The sequence below is a fragment of the Mastigoproctus giganteus genome, chromosome 10 (genome assembly GCF_048544385.1).
Source record: "Mastigoproctus giganteus isolate SK-2022 chromosome 10, ASM4854438v1, whole genome shotgun sequence".
Classification (NCBI taxonomy): Eukaryota; Metazoa; Arthropoda; class Arachnida; order Uropygi; family Thelyphonidae; genus Mastigoproctus; species Mastigoproctus giganteus.
In genome coordinates, this window is record NC_143584.1 from 107001273 (window position 1) to 107019683 (window position 18411).

The window sequence follows — 18411 nt, forward strand, 5'->3', positions numbered from 1 at the left end:
ATATCTTCATCCTGAAAGGTCTGCAGAAGCTCAAACTTGTTTCTAAGTTCCAGTACATAGGGCTTTTTCTCCTCTTCTATTATCTCAAAGTATTATTTACTTGAGTCAGTTTTTCCTCTTTTCTTACATCTATATCAAGTGTACATCTTACCATGATCACTTCCAACATTTACCTTGTTCAGGACAGTAACATCATTCACAATATATCTCCTGTCAGTGAAGTCAAATTCATTAGTTGTTAATCCTTTTGGGCTTTTCCATGTTCACTTTCTGTTCACCCTTTTCTTGAAAAAAGTGTTTATTACTGATATTCTTCATACATTAAAAAGTCTTTTACCTGCAGGTAAAAGGTCCTCTAGGTGGCAGTAGTCAGTGTTCTGATGTGAAATTTACTTAAAAACATAACTACTGTCAAGCATAAACGGAAGGACTTCTTTCATAAGGATGCCTATAATACTCTCAAATTTTATAAAGTGGGACCATCTGATGTTACCAAAAAAAAAGTTCTAAATCAGAAGCATTCAGGGAAACAATCGTAGAAGCTATTAGACTTTTCATACCAATTAACAAATAAAATTTCAACCTAAATGGATATCAGATGAACTGATAAGACTTGTGGCAAAGAAGTAAAATAGATCAGATGCATATGAATTATGAGATGATACAGAAGCCTATGGTGAATAAAACTAGTCTGTAATCAAGACACAAAGACAAGCTAAGGAAGCCTATATGATTTTTTGGCCAAAGAATGCAAAGGCTTATCTACTTATATTAAAAGTAGAATGGAGGGGATGAATCACATATGGTCCATTTGATATTGATGGCTTAAATGTTGATGATCCTGCTCAGGTTGCTGACAAACAATACATATCTTGTGTCTACATTCATGTATGGAGAGTTCTTTAGGGAGAATGCCAGAAGTTTATCAAATTCTAACAGAGAACTAATTAATTTTGTGATAACTGAGGGGAAAGTGGAAGAGAAACTGTTGAAGCTGGGATGGATGGTATCTATTCAATTATATTAAGGGAGGCAGAAAAGGGCATAAGCAAACCCTTAGTCATAATTACGAGAGCATCTTTAGATTCAGGGGTAGTCTCTATGGACTAGATATGTGTGAATGTATCCCCAATTCACAAAGGGATAATAGATGACATGAATAATTACAGACCTGTTAGCTTAATATCTGTTCCAGCGAAAATAATGCAGTCATTTGTTAAAGAAGTAATGCAGGATTATCTACACAGGAATGTAATTATACTGCAGTCAGCATCAATTTGTTAAGGTGCAGTTTGTTTAATCAATCTGATTGGATAGTATAATGCAATTATCAAAAGAAGTTTTTTTTTTTTTTTTTTTTTGGCTGGTGCAGCATAAGCCTCAGGCTTCCTTGCGCCACATGGATAATAATAATAATAATAAAGTGGATATAAAAAATATGATATAAACTTTGATTTCAGGAAAGCTTTGATATCGTTCTACATAAAGGACTACTGTACAAATTGGAGCAGTGTGGCATTAAGGGCAAGTTGCTGCTCTGGATAAAGTGATGGTTGAATGGGAGAAGACAGTGGTTATTAATAGACATTGCTATTCATAATGTTATTTGTGGAATGTTATTCATGGAATAATGTTATTTGTGAGTCATGCAGAGTTCAGTGCTGGGCCCATTGTTATTTTTTATATCTGTTAATGATATTGATGAAGATATATTACGATTAATGTCAACATTTGCTGATAATACAAAACTTGAGAGCATGGTCAATGACAGTAATCGGGGTAAGCTACTGCAATTAGATCTAAAAAAAATTAGGCAGATGGGCTTATAAATGGAAGTTGAAGTTTAACATTACAAGTGCAAGGTATTGCATATGGGTAGCAGTAATCCCAGATAAACATAAGAACCATGTGGTATTACACTCAGTATCACACTGAATGTTACCACACTCAGGGTTGTGGAAAATGAAAAAGACATGGAGGTTAACTGTATGGGGGTTATCAGATATGACGTTCTCTTTGCAATGCAAGAAGGCTGCCAGCACAGCTCACATATAGGAACTTTGCTAGCAGGGATAAGGAGGTGATTATCCCGTTGTACAGGGCCATGGTTAGGTCACATCTTGAGTACTGCATATAGGTCTATAAGCCTCTTTTAGAAAGGATGTAGATCTGCTGGAATGGGTGTAGAGAAGGGAAATGAGATTGGTGAGGGAATGAAAGGGTTGTCTTACCAAAACAGGCTTCAATTCTGCAAATTGAAGCATCTGGAGATTAGGCACCTGCAATGGGATCTGACTGAGGTGTTTAAGGCTTTCAATGGATTGAGTAAGATCAATGCTGATGGAATTCTTCCTATTTGTTCAGATTACACAAATGATGGGGAATAAATTCAAATTGAGAAAGGATAGTTACAGGATAGATGTACAGAGGTTTGCATTCAGCCTGTGGAGTTAATTGTTGGTTTGAAAGAAATTTATCTGTTTTTGTGGAAGTAAATATTTTGAATAAATTCAAGGAAGAACTAGACAAATTATTGAAGGGAATAGACAGGTGATGTGGAAAGTTATTTTTTTTATTTATTTAATTTTTTTTGTTGGCTGATGCTTTGTTGCATTATATGCCATTACTAATAATTTCAATTGAATGAAAGAGAAACAATATGAAGTTCCAAATATACTTGGATAAGAAAACACTCTTCACATTAATCCAATTTCCTTAAGCATGAAAGAGGTTTTTTTTTGCATGTGAATCTCATTGTAATTATATTAATATCTTCATTGTTGAAAATCAATTTAACCTTAGTGGCATGGAAGGTCAAGGAGTCTAAGATCAAAGACGCATTACAGATCATTTTGAGTAGAATAATTCAAGACAACATCGATTTACACTGGATTTGTATGCAAGAAACCATTATATATTTGGATTTTAGCAAAATATTTGGGACATATCCACGTGTCTACTAGGAGCATGGGCAAGATGCTAATATAGACTGAGAGAACAGCTGAAGGATAGAATATAGATGGTTTGTTCTAAATGGTTATTCTTTAGAGTGGGCTAAAATTATAAATGAATCACTTGAGACTTTGGTGCTAGAGAGGCACTTGTTTCTAATATTAATGAATGATATAGGCTAGAGAATAAAGAATGCAATGTTGAAATCTGCATATAATATAAAGATCAGGGAAGTAGCTAATGTAGGTCTGGCTGAACTTCATCTGAATGATTTAGACAAGCTTCGGGGCTCATCAGAGAAATGGCATTTATGTTTTAAGACAGCCAAATGCAAGATTTTACTTTTGGTGAAATAATAACTCAAGAGTAAATTATACACTTGATGGGAGAAAGAGAGAGAGAGAGAGAGAGAGCTGGGTGTGTTGATACAATAAGCCATGAAGTTTAGCATAGAGTATAAACAAGAGGATAGGAAACCATACTGCAGCAATTTATCAATTTAATTCTATCTACAGAGATGGAGGTTATAGTTCCATCATAGAAGTCATAGGCAAGACTCCATTTAGAATAATGTGTTCAGGTCTGAAGATTGCATTTAAAAGACTGAGCAACTTGAAAGGGTCCAAAGATGGGCAACTCAGCACAAATAGTAATGATCATCCATATGAGGAGAGGTTACAAAGATATGACAGAAGACGGGATACCTTTTGGATGAGTGGAGCTAAAAATCTGGTGAAGTTCAAAAGGCAATTCGATCAGTACTTTCTGATGGTGGGACGATTATGATAAGAGGAATATCGGTTGTATAGACTAGCCATTCCCATCCTTTTTTTTGGCCATGGCCCCCTCAGAGCTCTTCTCAAATTCTATGGCTCCCCTGTGAAGCAGTCAAGTTTAGTTGATAAGTTTCTTCTGTACTTCTCTCCTACTAACTACAATACGTTCCAGTTGTTTAAAGAAACTTATTGATGTGATCACGAAGTGATCACATCAATAAGTTTCTTTAAAGATCACATCAATAAGCTTATTGATGTGATCACGAAGTGATCACATCAATAAGTTTTAAGATTTTAGTCGAAACAAGTTTTGCATCAAAATCAAGGAAGTTCTGTTCAAGACTATTGAAAAGTTATTAATAAGAAGCAAGAAGTTATTAATATTACCTGTGAATATTGGATTTTTACAGAAAATTTAATGGATATGTGCACTGTGGCTTGTAAGTGATATCAGAACAAACAGACAAATAGGAAATCATTTTTATTGAACATGTAGAAAAGAAGAAAACATGAACATACATATTACAAAAAATTAGAAAAGATTTTTATTAAATGAAAATTTTAATGAGATCCTTGAGCTTAATGTTCCTGTGCAAGTTTTTTAATGTCTGGCTCCAAATTTGATAGTGATAGTCTAAGGTCACCTCTTCTTGTGATATCAAGCCTGTTCTTGGATTTTGTCAAGGACAACTACCTTGCTGAATCTGCATTCAACCAAATATGTTGAGCAAAAGGCAAAATATTTGGGCCTTTTCCCATAGTTTTGGGAATCTATTCAGCACATCATTCTTGACCCAAAAATCTTTTTTAAATTGAACATGCAGTTATATCACTCTAAAGATCAATTAAACTCTCTCGAATTTCTGCCTCAACGTCAGTGGGATGTTCCTCAAATAGATCTAAAATCCAATACGGGATATTGAGGTTTAACAGGTCATTAAATATTTCCTGCAGATCTGTGTGTATGTGCTTTAGATGTTTCACATAAACAGTAATGTCATTGTCTTTCAGTGCCTCTGAGATTGTGTTCAGATTTGGAAATTGTAAAAATTCCCGACGTCCAATATTGTTCCAATAGACTTCAAGCTTTTTAAGGAAAGAAACAATGCCTTTCTTACTATCCACGAGATTACTGTTTACCCTGTAAGGTCTTGTTTAATAAGTTAAGTTTGTTAAACATAATTTCCAGATAAAATATGCCCGCCTTAGCACCAATGAGTTTTTCTCCATGCTTCTGGAAACAGTGAATTTTTTTTTTTTTTTTTATGAGAACCCCAAACACGAAAGGTATCAAAACCTATGGTACTTAGTACCATGCATGGGTTGAAGGAGAAGTATGGGGAGAGGGTGATGCTGGAAACTTTGCTCTAGAGACTAAACATGGGTTTCACCACTTCAAGCCTCCAATAAGCAAAGTGGTGGTATTTCACCGGTTGATGAAAGTCATCTACCACCTGAAAAGGAATTGCCTGAATAGCTTCTTTGGCATTTAAGTTCATTAAATACTAAATTTAATGAATTATTTTGCATTCAGTGTCCATTATTATGGACACTGAATGCAAAATAAGTGACTCAGCAATGTTATGAGCATTTCCACTTTTAATAATAAATTTACTAATCTTGTATCATGCAAGAAGACCGTTTCCTAATTTCTGTAACTTTTGAGAACCATCTGTTTGAGTGTTGGCCTTCTCTCGAAATTATCTCGAAAGTTTTTGAAGTAATCCAAAGATTTATCTTTCTTCCCCTTATGTAAAGTCTCTAAATGTTGTTTTAGCTTGATTGGCCTCATGATTTCATTTGAAAATGTACTCATACAAATCAAACAAGTGGGCAGAGATGGGTTTTGCAGAGATGCAATGAAACCATACACCGAATACTGCTGACACTTCTTTTTTTGCCAAGGAAGTCATGGGTAAAATTATTGCTGAAAGTAATAAAAAATTAACTATTATAGAACGAAAGCACTTCTTACATGGGTTAGGTCAATGTCTATTAACGTCTCTCTTCTCCTGCCCCCAAGCTAAAATTGGGAGAAGGAAAAAATTATCCTAGCAGCAAAGACCATTTCCTCCATCTAAAAATGTTTAATCCATTCAGTTTCCATGGCCCCCTATAAACCTTGCCTCCTCCATTACAATTTTCAGTCTGTGGCCTCCTTTAAATGTCCTGTGACCTCCATTGAGAATGGCTGGTATAGCCAAAAGTGGGTTTTTTTTGGCAGATATAGCAAATTGGCACTCATTTTCATTAAAATCATTGATCTTGTTCTAAGCCATTTGATTCAATAAAGTTCACTGAATCTTGGCCTTTTTGATAATCATTCTGCAACAGCCAAAAGCAAACAAAATCAAAACAACAAACCTCCTAAAGACACAACTCAAATTGGCACCCTCTTATGAAATTTATCGAAGGTGGATTTTAACCATATACTTCATTAAACTTGCTATCTAGCTTGTTACCGTAACTTATCTGATGCCAAATCCAAAGATTATTTAACAGGAAAAAAAGTGGCATAAAATCATCATTGCCATCAATAAATGTTTTACCTCACTTTCGCTTACACAGACTAGAGAAAGTTTCTATGGAAATTTCTTTTATCATTAAAATATCTGTTCTTTATACATTTAGAAAATAAATGCATGCAAATGAAAACAAATTTCAAGGGTAAATTTCTCCAATCCCCTATCACATATCAAAAGTGTTGGTGGGTACTGTGACCAAAACTGGTAATATAACCAATGCTGTTTTTCTTCTCCTTCTGGAAAAATAGCACTGGTATGTTTTTGTTAAATGTACCAGTGCTGTTTTTCATTTTTGTATGTTTAACAAAAACATACCTTGTTTTTGTTCTATATGTCTTTCACTGGTATGTTTTTGTTAAACATACCGGTGCATAAAGCACAAAATTACCTTTGCTTGTAATAAAATGCTTTGTTTGGAACTTAACTTATGCAAATTTTTTCTGCAACTGTGTAAGTGAGAGCATTACACAAACCATAGACAGATGAGCATTTAAATATATAATCATTTAATAAATATATTTTGAATCTGAAAGGTACTCAAATACTGCAGAGTTTCATATGCTTCTGTACTGTATATAGGATATTAATTAAAAGGCACTGAAGTCTATTTCTCTTATTTTTAGGTTTAAGTTATTTATTATTTTGGACCTTTTTTTTTTTTTTGTTATATTTCAGCTGAAATCTTTGAATTTGATGTTAAATGAATAAAATTAAAATATCAAATTAAATGAAATTTTAATTAAAAGTGCTACTGCTTAGATTTTATGATTTCTAAATCTAAATTTTTCCTAATGAACTGCTTTTCTTAAGTCTCAAACAATTTTTAAATTCTGTAAAAACTGTCTGAGACCCTTTACCCATGATGGTAATTATACCTTTAAGTAAATCGCACACCAGTACACCGTGATCACAGGCACCTAGTGGTTCCTTTATCTGCAAATTCTTAACGTACGAATAATCACTGCTGATAACCAGATTAAGAATATTACTCTCTCTGGCTGCCTGTCGAACATGCTGCAGCAGAAAACAATCATCCAATCAATCCACAAAAGTCTCGCTAATGTGCGAGTGACCAATCCACAACTTCCAGTCAATATCTGGGAAGTTAAAATCTCCCATTATAATACAATTTAAGTTACTCACCCATTCTATTTCTCTGTACAATTGTGCATCTTACTCATTAGTACTATAACACACTCCTACTCTCATTTTTGCTTTCCTAGTGCTTATGTCACACTAAACTTACTCACCATTGCACTGTCCATCTATGTCAACTGGACACATTTCCTTTTGAAGTGCATCCAGGTCTGGAGGTCTCATTTTAGGAAGGATGCAGAGTTGCTAGAGCGAGTACTAGTTGCTAGAGCGTAGTTGAAGGGCAACAAGATTGATGAGGGGAACAAAGGGGTGCTCTTACCAAGAAAGGCTTGAGTTCCGAAAATTGTGAGGTGATCTGATTGAGGTGTATACAGCCTTGAATGGTTTGAGCAAGCTCAGTGCTGATAATTTTCTTCCTCTTGCTCAGATTACGAACCTGAGTGGGGCATAAACTCAAAGTGAGAAAAGACAGTTGTAGAACAGATGTGTGGTATTTGGTTGCTGGAACAGACTTCCATCTATTGTTGTGGAAGTTGATAGCTTAAATAAGTTCAAGGAAGGACTGGACAAACCATTTGAAGCAAAAGGATGGGTGAAAAGATGGGAAGTGTTTTTTTTTTTTTTCTTTTGGCTGATGCTGTATGAGCTCACTTTCTTGCATTATATGCTGCATTAAATCTTGACTGCAGGGTAGAAATTATGGCAGGACTACTCTGAAAGAGTGGTTCTGCCATCATTTCTTGATAAGAAAAAAAAATTTGGAAGTCAGACTTTCCTGTTTGACTTCCGAATAAATTGTAAAGGGTAAGTATTCAGGGATATAATTGTTGAAGATACTAGAGGCTTTATATCAACTAATAGATACTGTTTAAGGCTTATCAAATGAACTGTTATGTTATTAGCTGTTGTTGTTTGTTATTTGGTTTTTAGGAGCATTAGCAACTAAGGCCATATTACTTCGGGTATATGCGGGTCATTCCCCGACCTTTCCTCATCCTCTGTATTTGGTGGTCGCGGGCTCGAACCCTGGTCTATATCAAGAAGCATGTACTATGCACTGCTGCTCCTGCCCACCTGCCTATGGAGGCACCATCAAATGAACTAATGAGCCTTTTGTGGTAAAGAAGAAAGATTCCTCGGATGCATATCAATTATTAGGTGATACAGATGTCTGCAATCAAGTCACAGAGGAGGCTAGGCAAGCTAGGGCAGATTACGAGAATTCTCTGGCAAAGAATGCAAAGAAAAGTAGCAATGCCTTCTTTACTTATGTATACACTAGAAGGAAGGGGATGAATCACATTGATCCACTAGAAGATGAAATGCACAAGGCATAATTTCTTATGGGTTTAGGTAATTAACTATATAATATCGGTGTAGATACACCATAGTTAACCCATAAATTTGAACTACGTATTTAGTGTCAAAGGCATCGTTTTAATTGTATCTCATATTGTGGGTGCCAACACAATGAGATAGCTGGTATCGCACTACTTCAAATAAATAATGCTTCTCTAGTAGAGAAGACTAACTGTTATTTATTTTCAGTGGATACCACCACCCAGACGATCATTTCGAAGCTAGATGGCTTCGTCATCAATGAGTGGGCAGGTATCCTTATATAGTTAATTACCTAAACCCATAAGAAATTATGCCTTTGTGCATTTCATCTTTTAATACATTATTATTTATACACATTTGGCATCTCTCATATTGTGAAAATAACTTCACAACTGTGATCGCATGTTGCATTACCAGGGTACCTGCCCCCTCACTAATGACAATTTGATTTGATTTTTTTATGGCGCATTGGCAGCTAAGGCCATAATGCGCCAAGTCACACTGATGACGAAGCCAACTAACTTCGAAACGATCGTCTGGGTGGTGGTATCCACTGAAAATAAATAACAGTAGTCTTCTCTACAAGAGAAGTGTTATTTATTTGAAGTAGTGCAATACCAGCTATCTCGTTATGAAGGCACCCACAACATGAGATACAATTAAAACGATGCCTTTGACACTACATGCATAGTTCAAATTTATGGGTTAAATATTGGTGTATCTACACCGATATTATATAGTTAATTGATCCACTAGATATGGATGGTTTAACTTTTAATGATCTTGCTCAAATTGCTGACAAACTGAATAGGTATTTTGCATCTACATTCACACAAATTTTTTATAGATGGAGGTGTGCCAGATTCTTTCAGGGAGCTGAATGATTTTGTGATAACTGAGAGGAAAATGGAGGAGAAATTGTTGAAGCTAAGCATCAGAAAGGAAACTGGGGTGGGTGGGATCTATCCATTGTAAAAGGTCTCAGACAGTTTTTAAATTCTGTACAGTAGGACTAACTCATGATGTTACCAGCAGCAAATTCTAAATGGGAAGCATTAAAGGAATTAATCATGGAAGCTACTAGGCTTTTCATACCAATTAAGAAATATACTGTTCAAGGTTTAGGCCTAAATGGAGGTCAGATGAACTAATGAGACATGTAGCAGAGAAGAAAAATACATAGGATGCATATAAATTATCAGGCGACACAGAAGCCTATGGTAGATATAATCTAGTCTATAATCAAATCGCAAAGGAGATTAGGCAAGTGAAGGCATATTACAGAAATTTTTGGCAAAGGATGCTAAGAAAAACAGCAGGACAGCAAAGACTTCCTTACTTATATAAACTCTAGAAGGAAGGGGATGAATCATATTGGTCTACTTGACAGCAATGGTTTGACTGTTGATGATCCTGCTCAGATAGCTGACAAACTGAATGAGTATTCTGCATCTACATTCACATATGAGGAATTATTTAGGGAAGTGAAGGACAAAAGCTTATTAAACTCTAACAGGGAGCTTAATGATTTTGTAATAACTGAGAGGAAAGTGGAAGAGAAATTGTTGAAGTTAAACATAAAAAAGGCTCCTGGGGTGGATGGGATCTATCCATTTATATTAAAGGAGGAGGCAAAGAAGTAAGCAAACCCTTAGCCATAATTATGAGATCATCTTTGGACTCAGGGAAAGTCCCCACGGACTGAAGATGTGCAAATGTATCCTCACACAAAGGGGATCAAAAGGTGGCAGAAGTAATTAGACCTGTTAGTGTAAATTCCGTTCCAGGGAAAATAATGGAGTCATTGTCTAAAGAAGCATTGCAGGATGGATCATCTAGAACAATACTGCAAAAATGCAGACACAGCATGGGTTTGTTAAGGGAAAGTCTTGTCTGACAAATTTCATTGGATACGATACAAAGAAACTGGATGCAAAAAATAATTTTGATATCATATACTTGGATTTCAAAAAACCTTTTGATACTGTTATGCATGGAAGACTACTGTACAAATTGGAGCAGTATGGTATTAAGGACAAGTTGCTACAATAGATAAAAGTGTGGTTGAGTGAGAGACGATAGAGAGTGGTAATCAATGGATTCTGCTCTTCGTGGACTAATGTTATTAGTGGCATCCCCCTGGATTCAATATTGGGCCTGCTGTTGTTTTGTATATTTATCAATGATATTAATGATATCAGCTTAATGTCCAAGTATGAAGATGATACAAAAGTTAGTAGGGTTGTTAATGACAGTAATGGCAGTGTGCTACTGCAACAGGATCTAGAATAGTTGGGCAGATGGGCTAAGAAGCGGTAACTGAAGTTTAACATTGACAAATGCAGAGCACTGCTTATGGGTAGAAGTAACCCCAGAGAAACATACCAACTGTGTAGTACTACACTCAGGATGGTAGGAAATAAAAAGGACCTGGGGGAAATTGTGCAGTCAGACATGAAGTTTTCTGAGCAATGCAGACAGGCTGGCAGAGCAGGTCATGTGGCATTGTCAATGATATATACAGGAATTTTACTAGTAGGGAAAAGAAGGTGATTATCCCTTTTTATAAAGGGTCAGGCTGCACCCTGTGTACAGTCCGGAGACCTCATTTTAGGAAGAATGTAGAGTTGCTTGAGGAAGTACAGAAAAAGACAATAAGATTTGTGAGGAGAATGAAGGGGTCCTCTTACAAAGAAAGGCTTAAGTTCTGCAAATAGCAGCAGCTGGAAACTAGGCATCTGCAAGGTGATCTCATTGAGGTGTATAAGGCCTTGAACGGGTTGCACACAATCAATTCTGATGGGATTCTTCCGCTTGCTTCGATTACAAACCCGAGGGGGTATATTTATGTATTTATCAATGATATCGATAATGAAGCTATATCAGGCTTAATGTCCAAGTTTGCAGATGATATAAAGGATGGCAGGATTGTTAATGACAGTAAAGACAGTATGCTACTGCAACATTATCTAGACAAGTTAGGCATATGGGCTGAGAAGTGACAACTGAAGCTTAATGACAAATGCAAAGTACTCCATATGGGTAGCAGTAACCCAAGAGAAACATACCAACTGTGTGGCACTACACTCAAGGAGGTGGAGAATGAAAAAGACCTGGGGGTAATTGTGCAGTCAGATATGAAGTTCTCTGAGCAGTGCAGATGGGCTGCCAGAGCAGGTCATGGAGTTTTGTCAATGATATATAGGAATTCTGCTAGCAGAGACAAGGAGGTGACTATACCTTTGTATAAGGCAATGGTCAGGCCACACCTTGAGTACTTTACATAGGTCTGGGAGGCCTCATTTTAGGAAGAATGTAGAGTTTCCAGAGCGAGTACAGAGAAGGGCAACAAGATTGGTGAGAGGAACAAATGGCTGCGCTTATGAAGAAAGGCTTTAGTTCTGCAAGTTGCAGCATCTGGAGATTTGGCACTGCTAGGTGATCTGATTGAGGTGTATAAGGCCTTGAATGGGCTGAGCACACTCAATTCCGATGGGATTCTTCCGCTTGCTCAGATTAAAAATCTGAGGGGGCATAAATTCAAATTGAGAAGAGACAGTTGTAGAATAGATGTACAGATGCCTTTTGCAAGTAGTTGATTGCTGGAACAAACTTCCATCTGTTGTGGAAGTTGATAGCTTAAATAAACTCAATGAGGAACGGGACAAACCTTTAGAGGGAATGGATGTGTGAAATTGTTTTTTTTTTTTTTTTTTTTTGGCTGATGCTACATAAGCTAAATGCTTGCTTTCTTGCATCACATGCCTCTTCCACCTGCCAAATCTGCAATATGCAGATTATTAAAAATTTTTTTTTTTTTGAAATTTATACATTTATTTCATTATAAAAAGGTGTACGGTATCCATTGTACTATATCTTTTTAATTTTGTGTTGATCTATAATTGATCTTTATTTAGTACCTCTATATAAAGAATAAAATTATTATATAGGTTATATTAAAAGGTCGAAAACCACAGTTTTAGGTATTTCTTTTCTTTAGGGGTGCTGTGAAAAAATTACTGGGACACTAAGGATGCCGTGAACCGAGAAAGTTTGGGAACCTCTGCTTTAAAGCATTATCTTACCTGACATTTTTCTATCAGTAGATAGAAAACTGATACATCACTTTGGACATGGATAGATTTTGGCTGTTTCGAAACAAGGTGCTGTTGCAAAATCAGTTCAGAAATGTTCAGTCAGAGTTTTGTTCATAAATATGGATCCCATTATCTAGACCTGGTTCTGAGGACATTTCCAAAGGTTCACCATAAACAGAAGATATGAATTCAGTTTTTTTTTAAAACTCATTGAATATTTTCTCACACACTCAGCACTGCAATGAGGAATCGTTAAAATGGCAAGCTTGGCTTAGGATAATTTGTTATATTTCAATCTTGTGCACCAGTCAGTTTCCCACCCAAGGACCACTTTACATCAATTCTTTCTTTCTTTCATAATAGCATCTGATAGGTTCTCACAATGAAACTGACAGAACTGATGCTGCAAAAGATCTATACATTTATCTGTTTCTTTAATGACACCAAGAAGTACCGGAAACTTTTCCACAAAAAATTTTCAAATTTTAAAATAATATACCACTATGTAGTCATGTGGAGCTATAAAGTACTTCCTCATTGAGAAAAAGAATAGAATTTCTCTTATTTCAGACTCCCTACAATTAGGCAGAAGAAATGCCTATGACTAAGTCAATATCTTCTTTCTAGGTTAGTCTGAAATGTAATCAATTTCCAAAATGAAAGCGGAAAATTTCAAAATTATCAGTAAAATAAATTTGTACATTAACATTCGGCGCCTCTGTAGCCAGGTGGGCAGGAGCAGCAGTGTGTAGCACACGCTTCTTAGACCGGGGGTTCGAGCCCGTGACCACCAAATACGGAGGATGCGGAAAGGTCAGGGAATGACCACCGCATATCCCCGGAGCAATATGGCCTTAGTTGCTAATGCTCCTAAAAAAAAAGCCAAATAACAATAAAATAACATTAACATTCTTCAACTTATCTAGGTGTAACAGTATCTGCAATGCGGGATTGAAAAACAAAGGAAAGTAAATCAAAATGTCTAATAATGGAGACATGAGGTGTCCAGATATTGAATAGACCTTGTGGACTGGTCACTCACACAGTAGCAAGGTTTTGTGGATTTTTTTCAATGACTGTTTTCATAAAAGCATGTTAAAGAGGCCATCTGTCATATTTCTTTTACGTCATATTTCTTTGTCATCTTATTGAAAGACTGTTAATTAGCTTTGCATTACACAAGTACTATGAAATGATTGAATGTAACAGAGAACAATATTATTATCCCACATTTCTATTTTGCATCATCTGTGCTTAGACTAATATAGCACACCTGATGGTCCATTCGTTAGCAACAAGGTGCAATGATAAAATAAGTAGAAATTCAAAAAATTTCCATTTAATTTTATTGTGTTTTATGAAAAGAAAAGATAAAGAAAAACTGAGTTTTTCAAAAAACAAAGAAATTCATTGTCACCAACTATTATGACGATAAGATGGAGAAGATCAAACTGAGTTAAAATAAAATACTGTATATATATATATATATATATATATATATACTCTATACCTGATTCAACTGAGTAAATTCAAAGGCTCAGAAAAGTTATGGGATGAAGAGATAGAGAACAAACCAAGAACTTCAACACTTTTTTTTATTCAAGATTTCTTCAAGCAACTGGAGGCAATGGAGCTTCTAAATGAACAAAAATGGAGTTTCCAAAATGAAAAATGATTGTTTGCTTATCTCACAAACTTTTAAGGAACCAATTAACAATGGATGTCAAAGGACCACTGTGCTTGAAATTTTAAATTATACCACATAGCAATTACAAATCTGATGAGGAAACCAGCAAAGTCTCAGACTGTCATAAATCAGAATTATCTTTTGGTAATGTTATTTGTTTAAAAGTAGTGTATTTTCAGGTCATGAATATTATTATTATTAGCTATATGGTGCAAGGAAGCCTGAGGCTTATGCCGCACCGGCCAAAAAAAAAAAAAAATCTTGAGTTACCTTGAGAGAGAGAGAGAGAGCAAGAAAAGTAGAAGGGAATCACCAAGAAAGAGAAGAATGATGATATCCAGCTCAGGACCCTGGGTGTGTCAAGCCCATACTCACCAGTAAAATTGTTTGGGTCTAAACTTTAGAACATTATATCCTAGTTGGTAAGAAAAGCCTAATAGCTTCTATGATTACTTCCCTGAATACTTCACATTTAGAATTTGCTGTTGGTAACATCATTAGTTGGTTCCAAGAACATAAGACCATAGCTTTCAACACCAACAAAAAAGATCAACAATCTTAAATTTACTATTACCATGTCCTTGGTATGGGGGGGAAAGACCGTGTGAAAAGTATGCTAAAAAAAAAAGAGTAACAACATATGAGTTTCTAATGGGAACTTTGTCACTACATAATTTCACCCACAATTACAATACTGCCTTCAACACTAGATGCAGCTGATAGACTCTAAAACAAACTGGTCTTGAAATAAAATGCCCCCTTCTTTTATAAAATATAAACTATTTATGAATGGCCACTTTGATATATTATTTTATGTGTGCCTTTGGCTCCCCAGCTGTGACAAGCATTATTCATTAGACATGGTGAAAACCAGCATAAGAAAAGGAAAGTGTGCAGAAATAAGTATGCTGCTTCATACTTCAATATAACAAATTTATACATCAAATTTTCTAGACTAGTATTGTTGCCCACCACTTGACCACAGTCTATACTTATAACAACCCCTTGTTTGAAGCATCTGTGATGATTGCAACCCCTTTGCACTCTACGAATTGGATCATTATAATACCTTTGGAGGAAAAAATTCTATACCCTAACACGCACACGCACGCACGCACGCACGCACGCAATATATATATTAAAAAAAATTAGGAAAAAGAAGGAAAAATAAAAAAAAAAGAAAGAAAGAGAATAGATGACGACAAACATAAGTGGCTGCATAAAGCAATATCTGACATGTCATGTAACCTATAGAAGCAATATATAATAAAAAAAAAAAAAAGGAAAAAGAAGGAAAGATAAGAAGAAATAAAAAGAATAAATGACCATGAACATAAATGTAAAACAATATTCAACAGCACTTCGTGTAATCTATAGAAGCAATATATATAAAAAAAAAAACAGAAAAAGAGCGAAGAAACAAATAAATAAAGACAGAAGTGGGAATAGAAGATACATGGTCAGAATATGTCTCAAAAATTTTTTTATAAAAACATTACATTAAGGGAAAATAAAGTCAAAATTATAAGCCAATAAGTAATACATTTAGACCAATGCTGACTGGAGATAACACAGAGGCCAAAAATGTGAAATATCACTAAAATAACACAAGAAAACAAAATCAAAACAAAACAGATATAAGAAAGCAAAGCAAGGAGCAAGCACAGATGAGAGGCCTCTGATGAGATTGGATGTAGCAGTCATCTGTGTTTGTTCCTGGCTTTGTCTGTCTTAAATCTATTTTCTTTAGTTTCTTGTGTCATTTTAGTGATATTTCACCTTTTTTTTGGCCTCTGCATTATCTCCAATCAGCATTGGTCTAAATTTATTATTTACTGGCTTATAATTTGGCTATATTTACCCTATATCTAATATTTTTATAAAAATTTTGACATATTCCTACCAGATATCTTCTATTTCTATGTCTGCCTTCGTTATTTATTTATATACATCACAAAAATATATCACAAGCATTTAACGATGACAAGATTTTGTAGTAGAATTATCCCAACCTATGCTGTTCTAAAGAACAGAAAAACGTGTTTCTGGATTTAAAGCAGCCAAAGACTAATGCATCTCTTTTGTGATAATTCAAGTGGTGATTAAAATGATTCAAAAAATACTGTGCTAGTAGGTATTTCTGTAATAAAAATGTAATAAAAACTTGTGTGTAAACAATCAATTATTATTCAGTTATTATTTTCTTTTTTTTTTTTTTATATAGTAGCTTGCCCGTGCTAGTGATATCAAGTTACTTCAGAACTTGGTTTCAGGTGGGAACCAGTGGTCAGTACACATCACTCTTTTTCTTATACACTGAGTCCAATTTGAACAATAACTAATTATTACACAAGGTCATGCGAGATTGTCCATCACTTGTGTAAATTTGGTTGGGAGGAGGGAATTGAAGTATAAGTGAATTTGCATGTACAGTCAGTCCTTGTATAACACGTGTTTACACTACACAAATTCGATCATACACGATTTATAAATAGGGGAACGATATCTTATATAACACGATTCGCCTTTGTGTTTACAAGAAATGGCAGCCGGACGCAGAATCACCCAAACCGAACGCAACACGATAGGAATGAAGAGAAGATTCTGAAAATGTATTTGTTTTTTATATCAGTGAAGGGGAAACACATTTCACCATAATAACGTAAAAACCAACACAATTCCAGCTATCGGTATAATCGCAAATGCAATTAGTTCAAGTTTACTACCAGATAACAGATTCCACTAGCAGAAACACAACTGGAAATTGTTTTTATTGTTTTATGGTAGTAACCCCTAGAAATGTGCTTTAGTAAAATGTGAGGTGTTAATAGTGTATCTCTGCCTTTACGGTGTTGTTTATTCAGTTGCTACACGCGCGCAGCTTTGTTTATGTGTATCAAGCGTGCCTCCTCATCTTGTAATTGTGCTTTATTCCCTAAAAATGAGTAAAATACTTAAAAGATGTGAAAAGCAAGCGTCCTGGTGAAGACACTGCAGATTCAGAGAGAAAAAGAAAAGCAATATCGATAAACAGAGGCAGACTGGGTCAAAAATTCTTACCCGGGAAAATCTATAGTGGCCTCATACTATGGTTTATGGCCAAAATCACACCGGCCTCCGGGGTTTCTCCGGTAAGGCTTATGGCCAGTCCGCCTCTGTCAATAGAGAAAAAATATGAAATTGTGAAATGCTTTGAGCGAAATGAAAGACCATGTGATATTACACATGCTACAGGCCTTAATGAGGCAACACCGAGAATTACAAAGAATGCAGAGAAAATAAAAACAACTTTAATAGAAGGAACAACTCAAAGTGTAATTAAAATCCATTAGATTAAGACACAAAGAATTGGAAGAGATGGAACAGCTGTCCATCTGTTTGGATAGAAAATCAAACAAAAAACAAGTTTGTTTACAACAGGAGCAAAAGCATTAGCAATATTTTATTACGTAATAGTCGTAATAAAATACTTACATATTTTATTATGATTATTTATTGTGTTTGGTAATGCTTTGGTTACAAATGTGTGTTCAATCTTGGGTGGTCGGCACCGAACCCTATTTTTCCCATAGGGCCTGTTGTTTATATTGCATGATTTTGCATTGCACGAGGTTTTCTAGGAACACAACTATCGTGCTATATGAGGACTGACTGTACATATATTTCTTTGAAAACCATGGAATTTTATAATGCCATGATTTTCAAAACTAAGTGTGCATCTCAAGGAGTTTGCAATGCACAATTAGTTTGAAACCACTGTTCTAACAACTGGGAGGAAAATGGGGGGGGGGGGGGTAAATAATTCCTTACAAACTCAAAGACAAAAACATTACTGACAGAGTGGGTTAAATGTGTGCCTTCTTTATGATTTTCTTTACATTAAGTTTACTTTTCTCAATTTTTTTATTTGCTTCTTTGGGTAAAACCATAGTAGT

The 18411-nt window shown here is 35.3% G+C and overlaps 1 protein-coding gene across 9 annotated transcripts in view; it reads right to left on the bottom strand.

The window, feature by feature from the left end:
• LOC150079208 (uncharacterized) overlaps positions 1-18411 on the bottom strand; it is a 258857-nt gene that overhangs the window by 159553 nt on the left and 80893 nt on the right. The gene's annotated exons all lie outside the window — the stretch shown is intronic.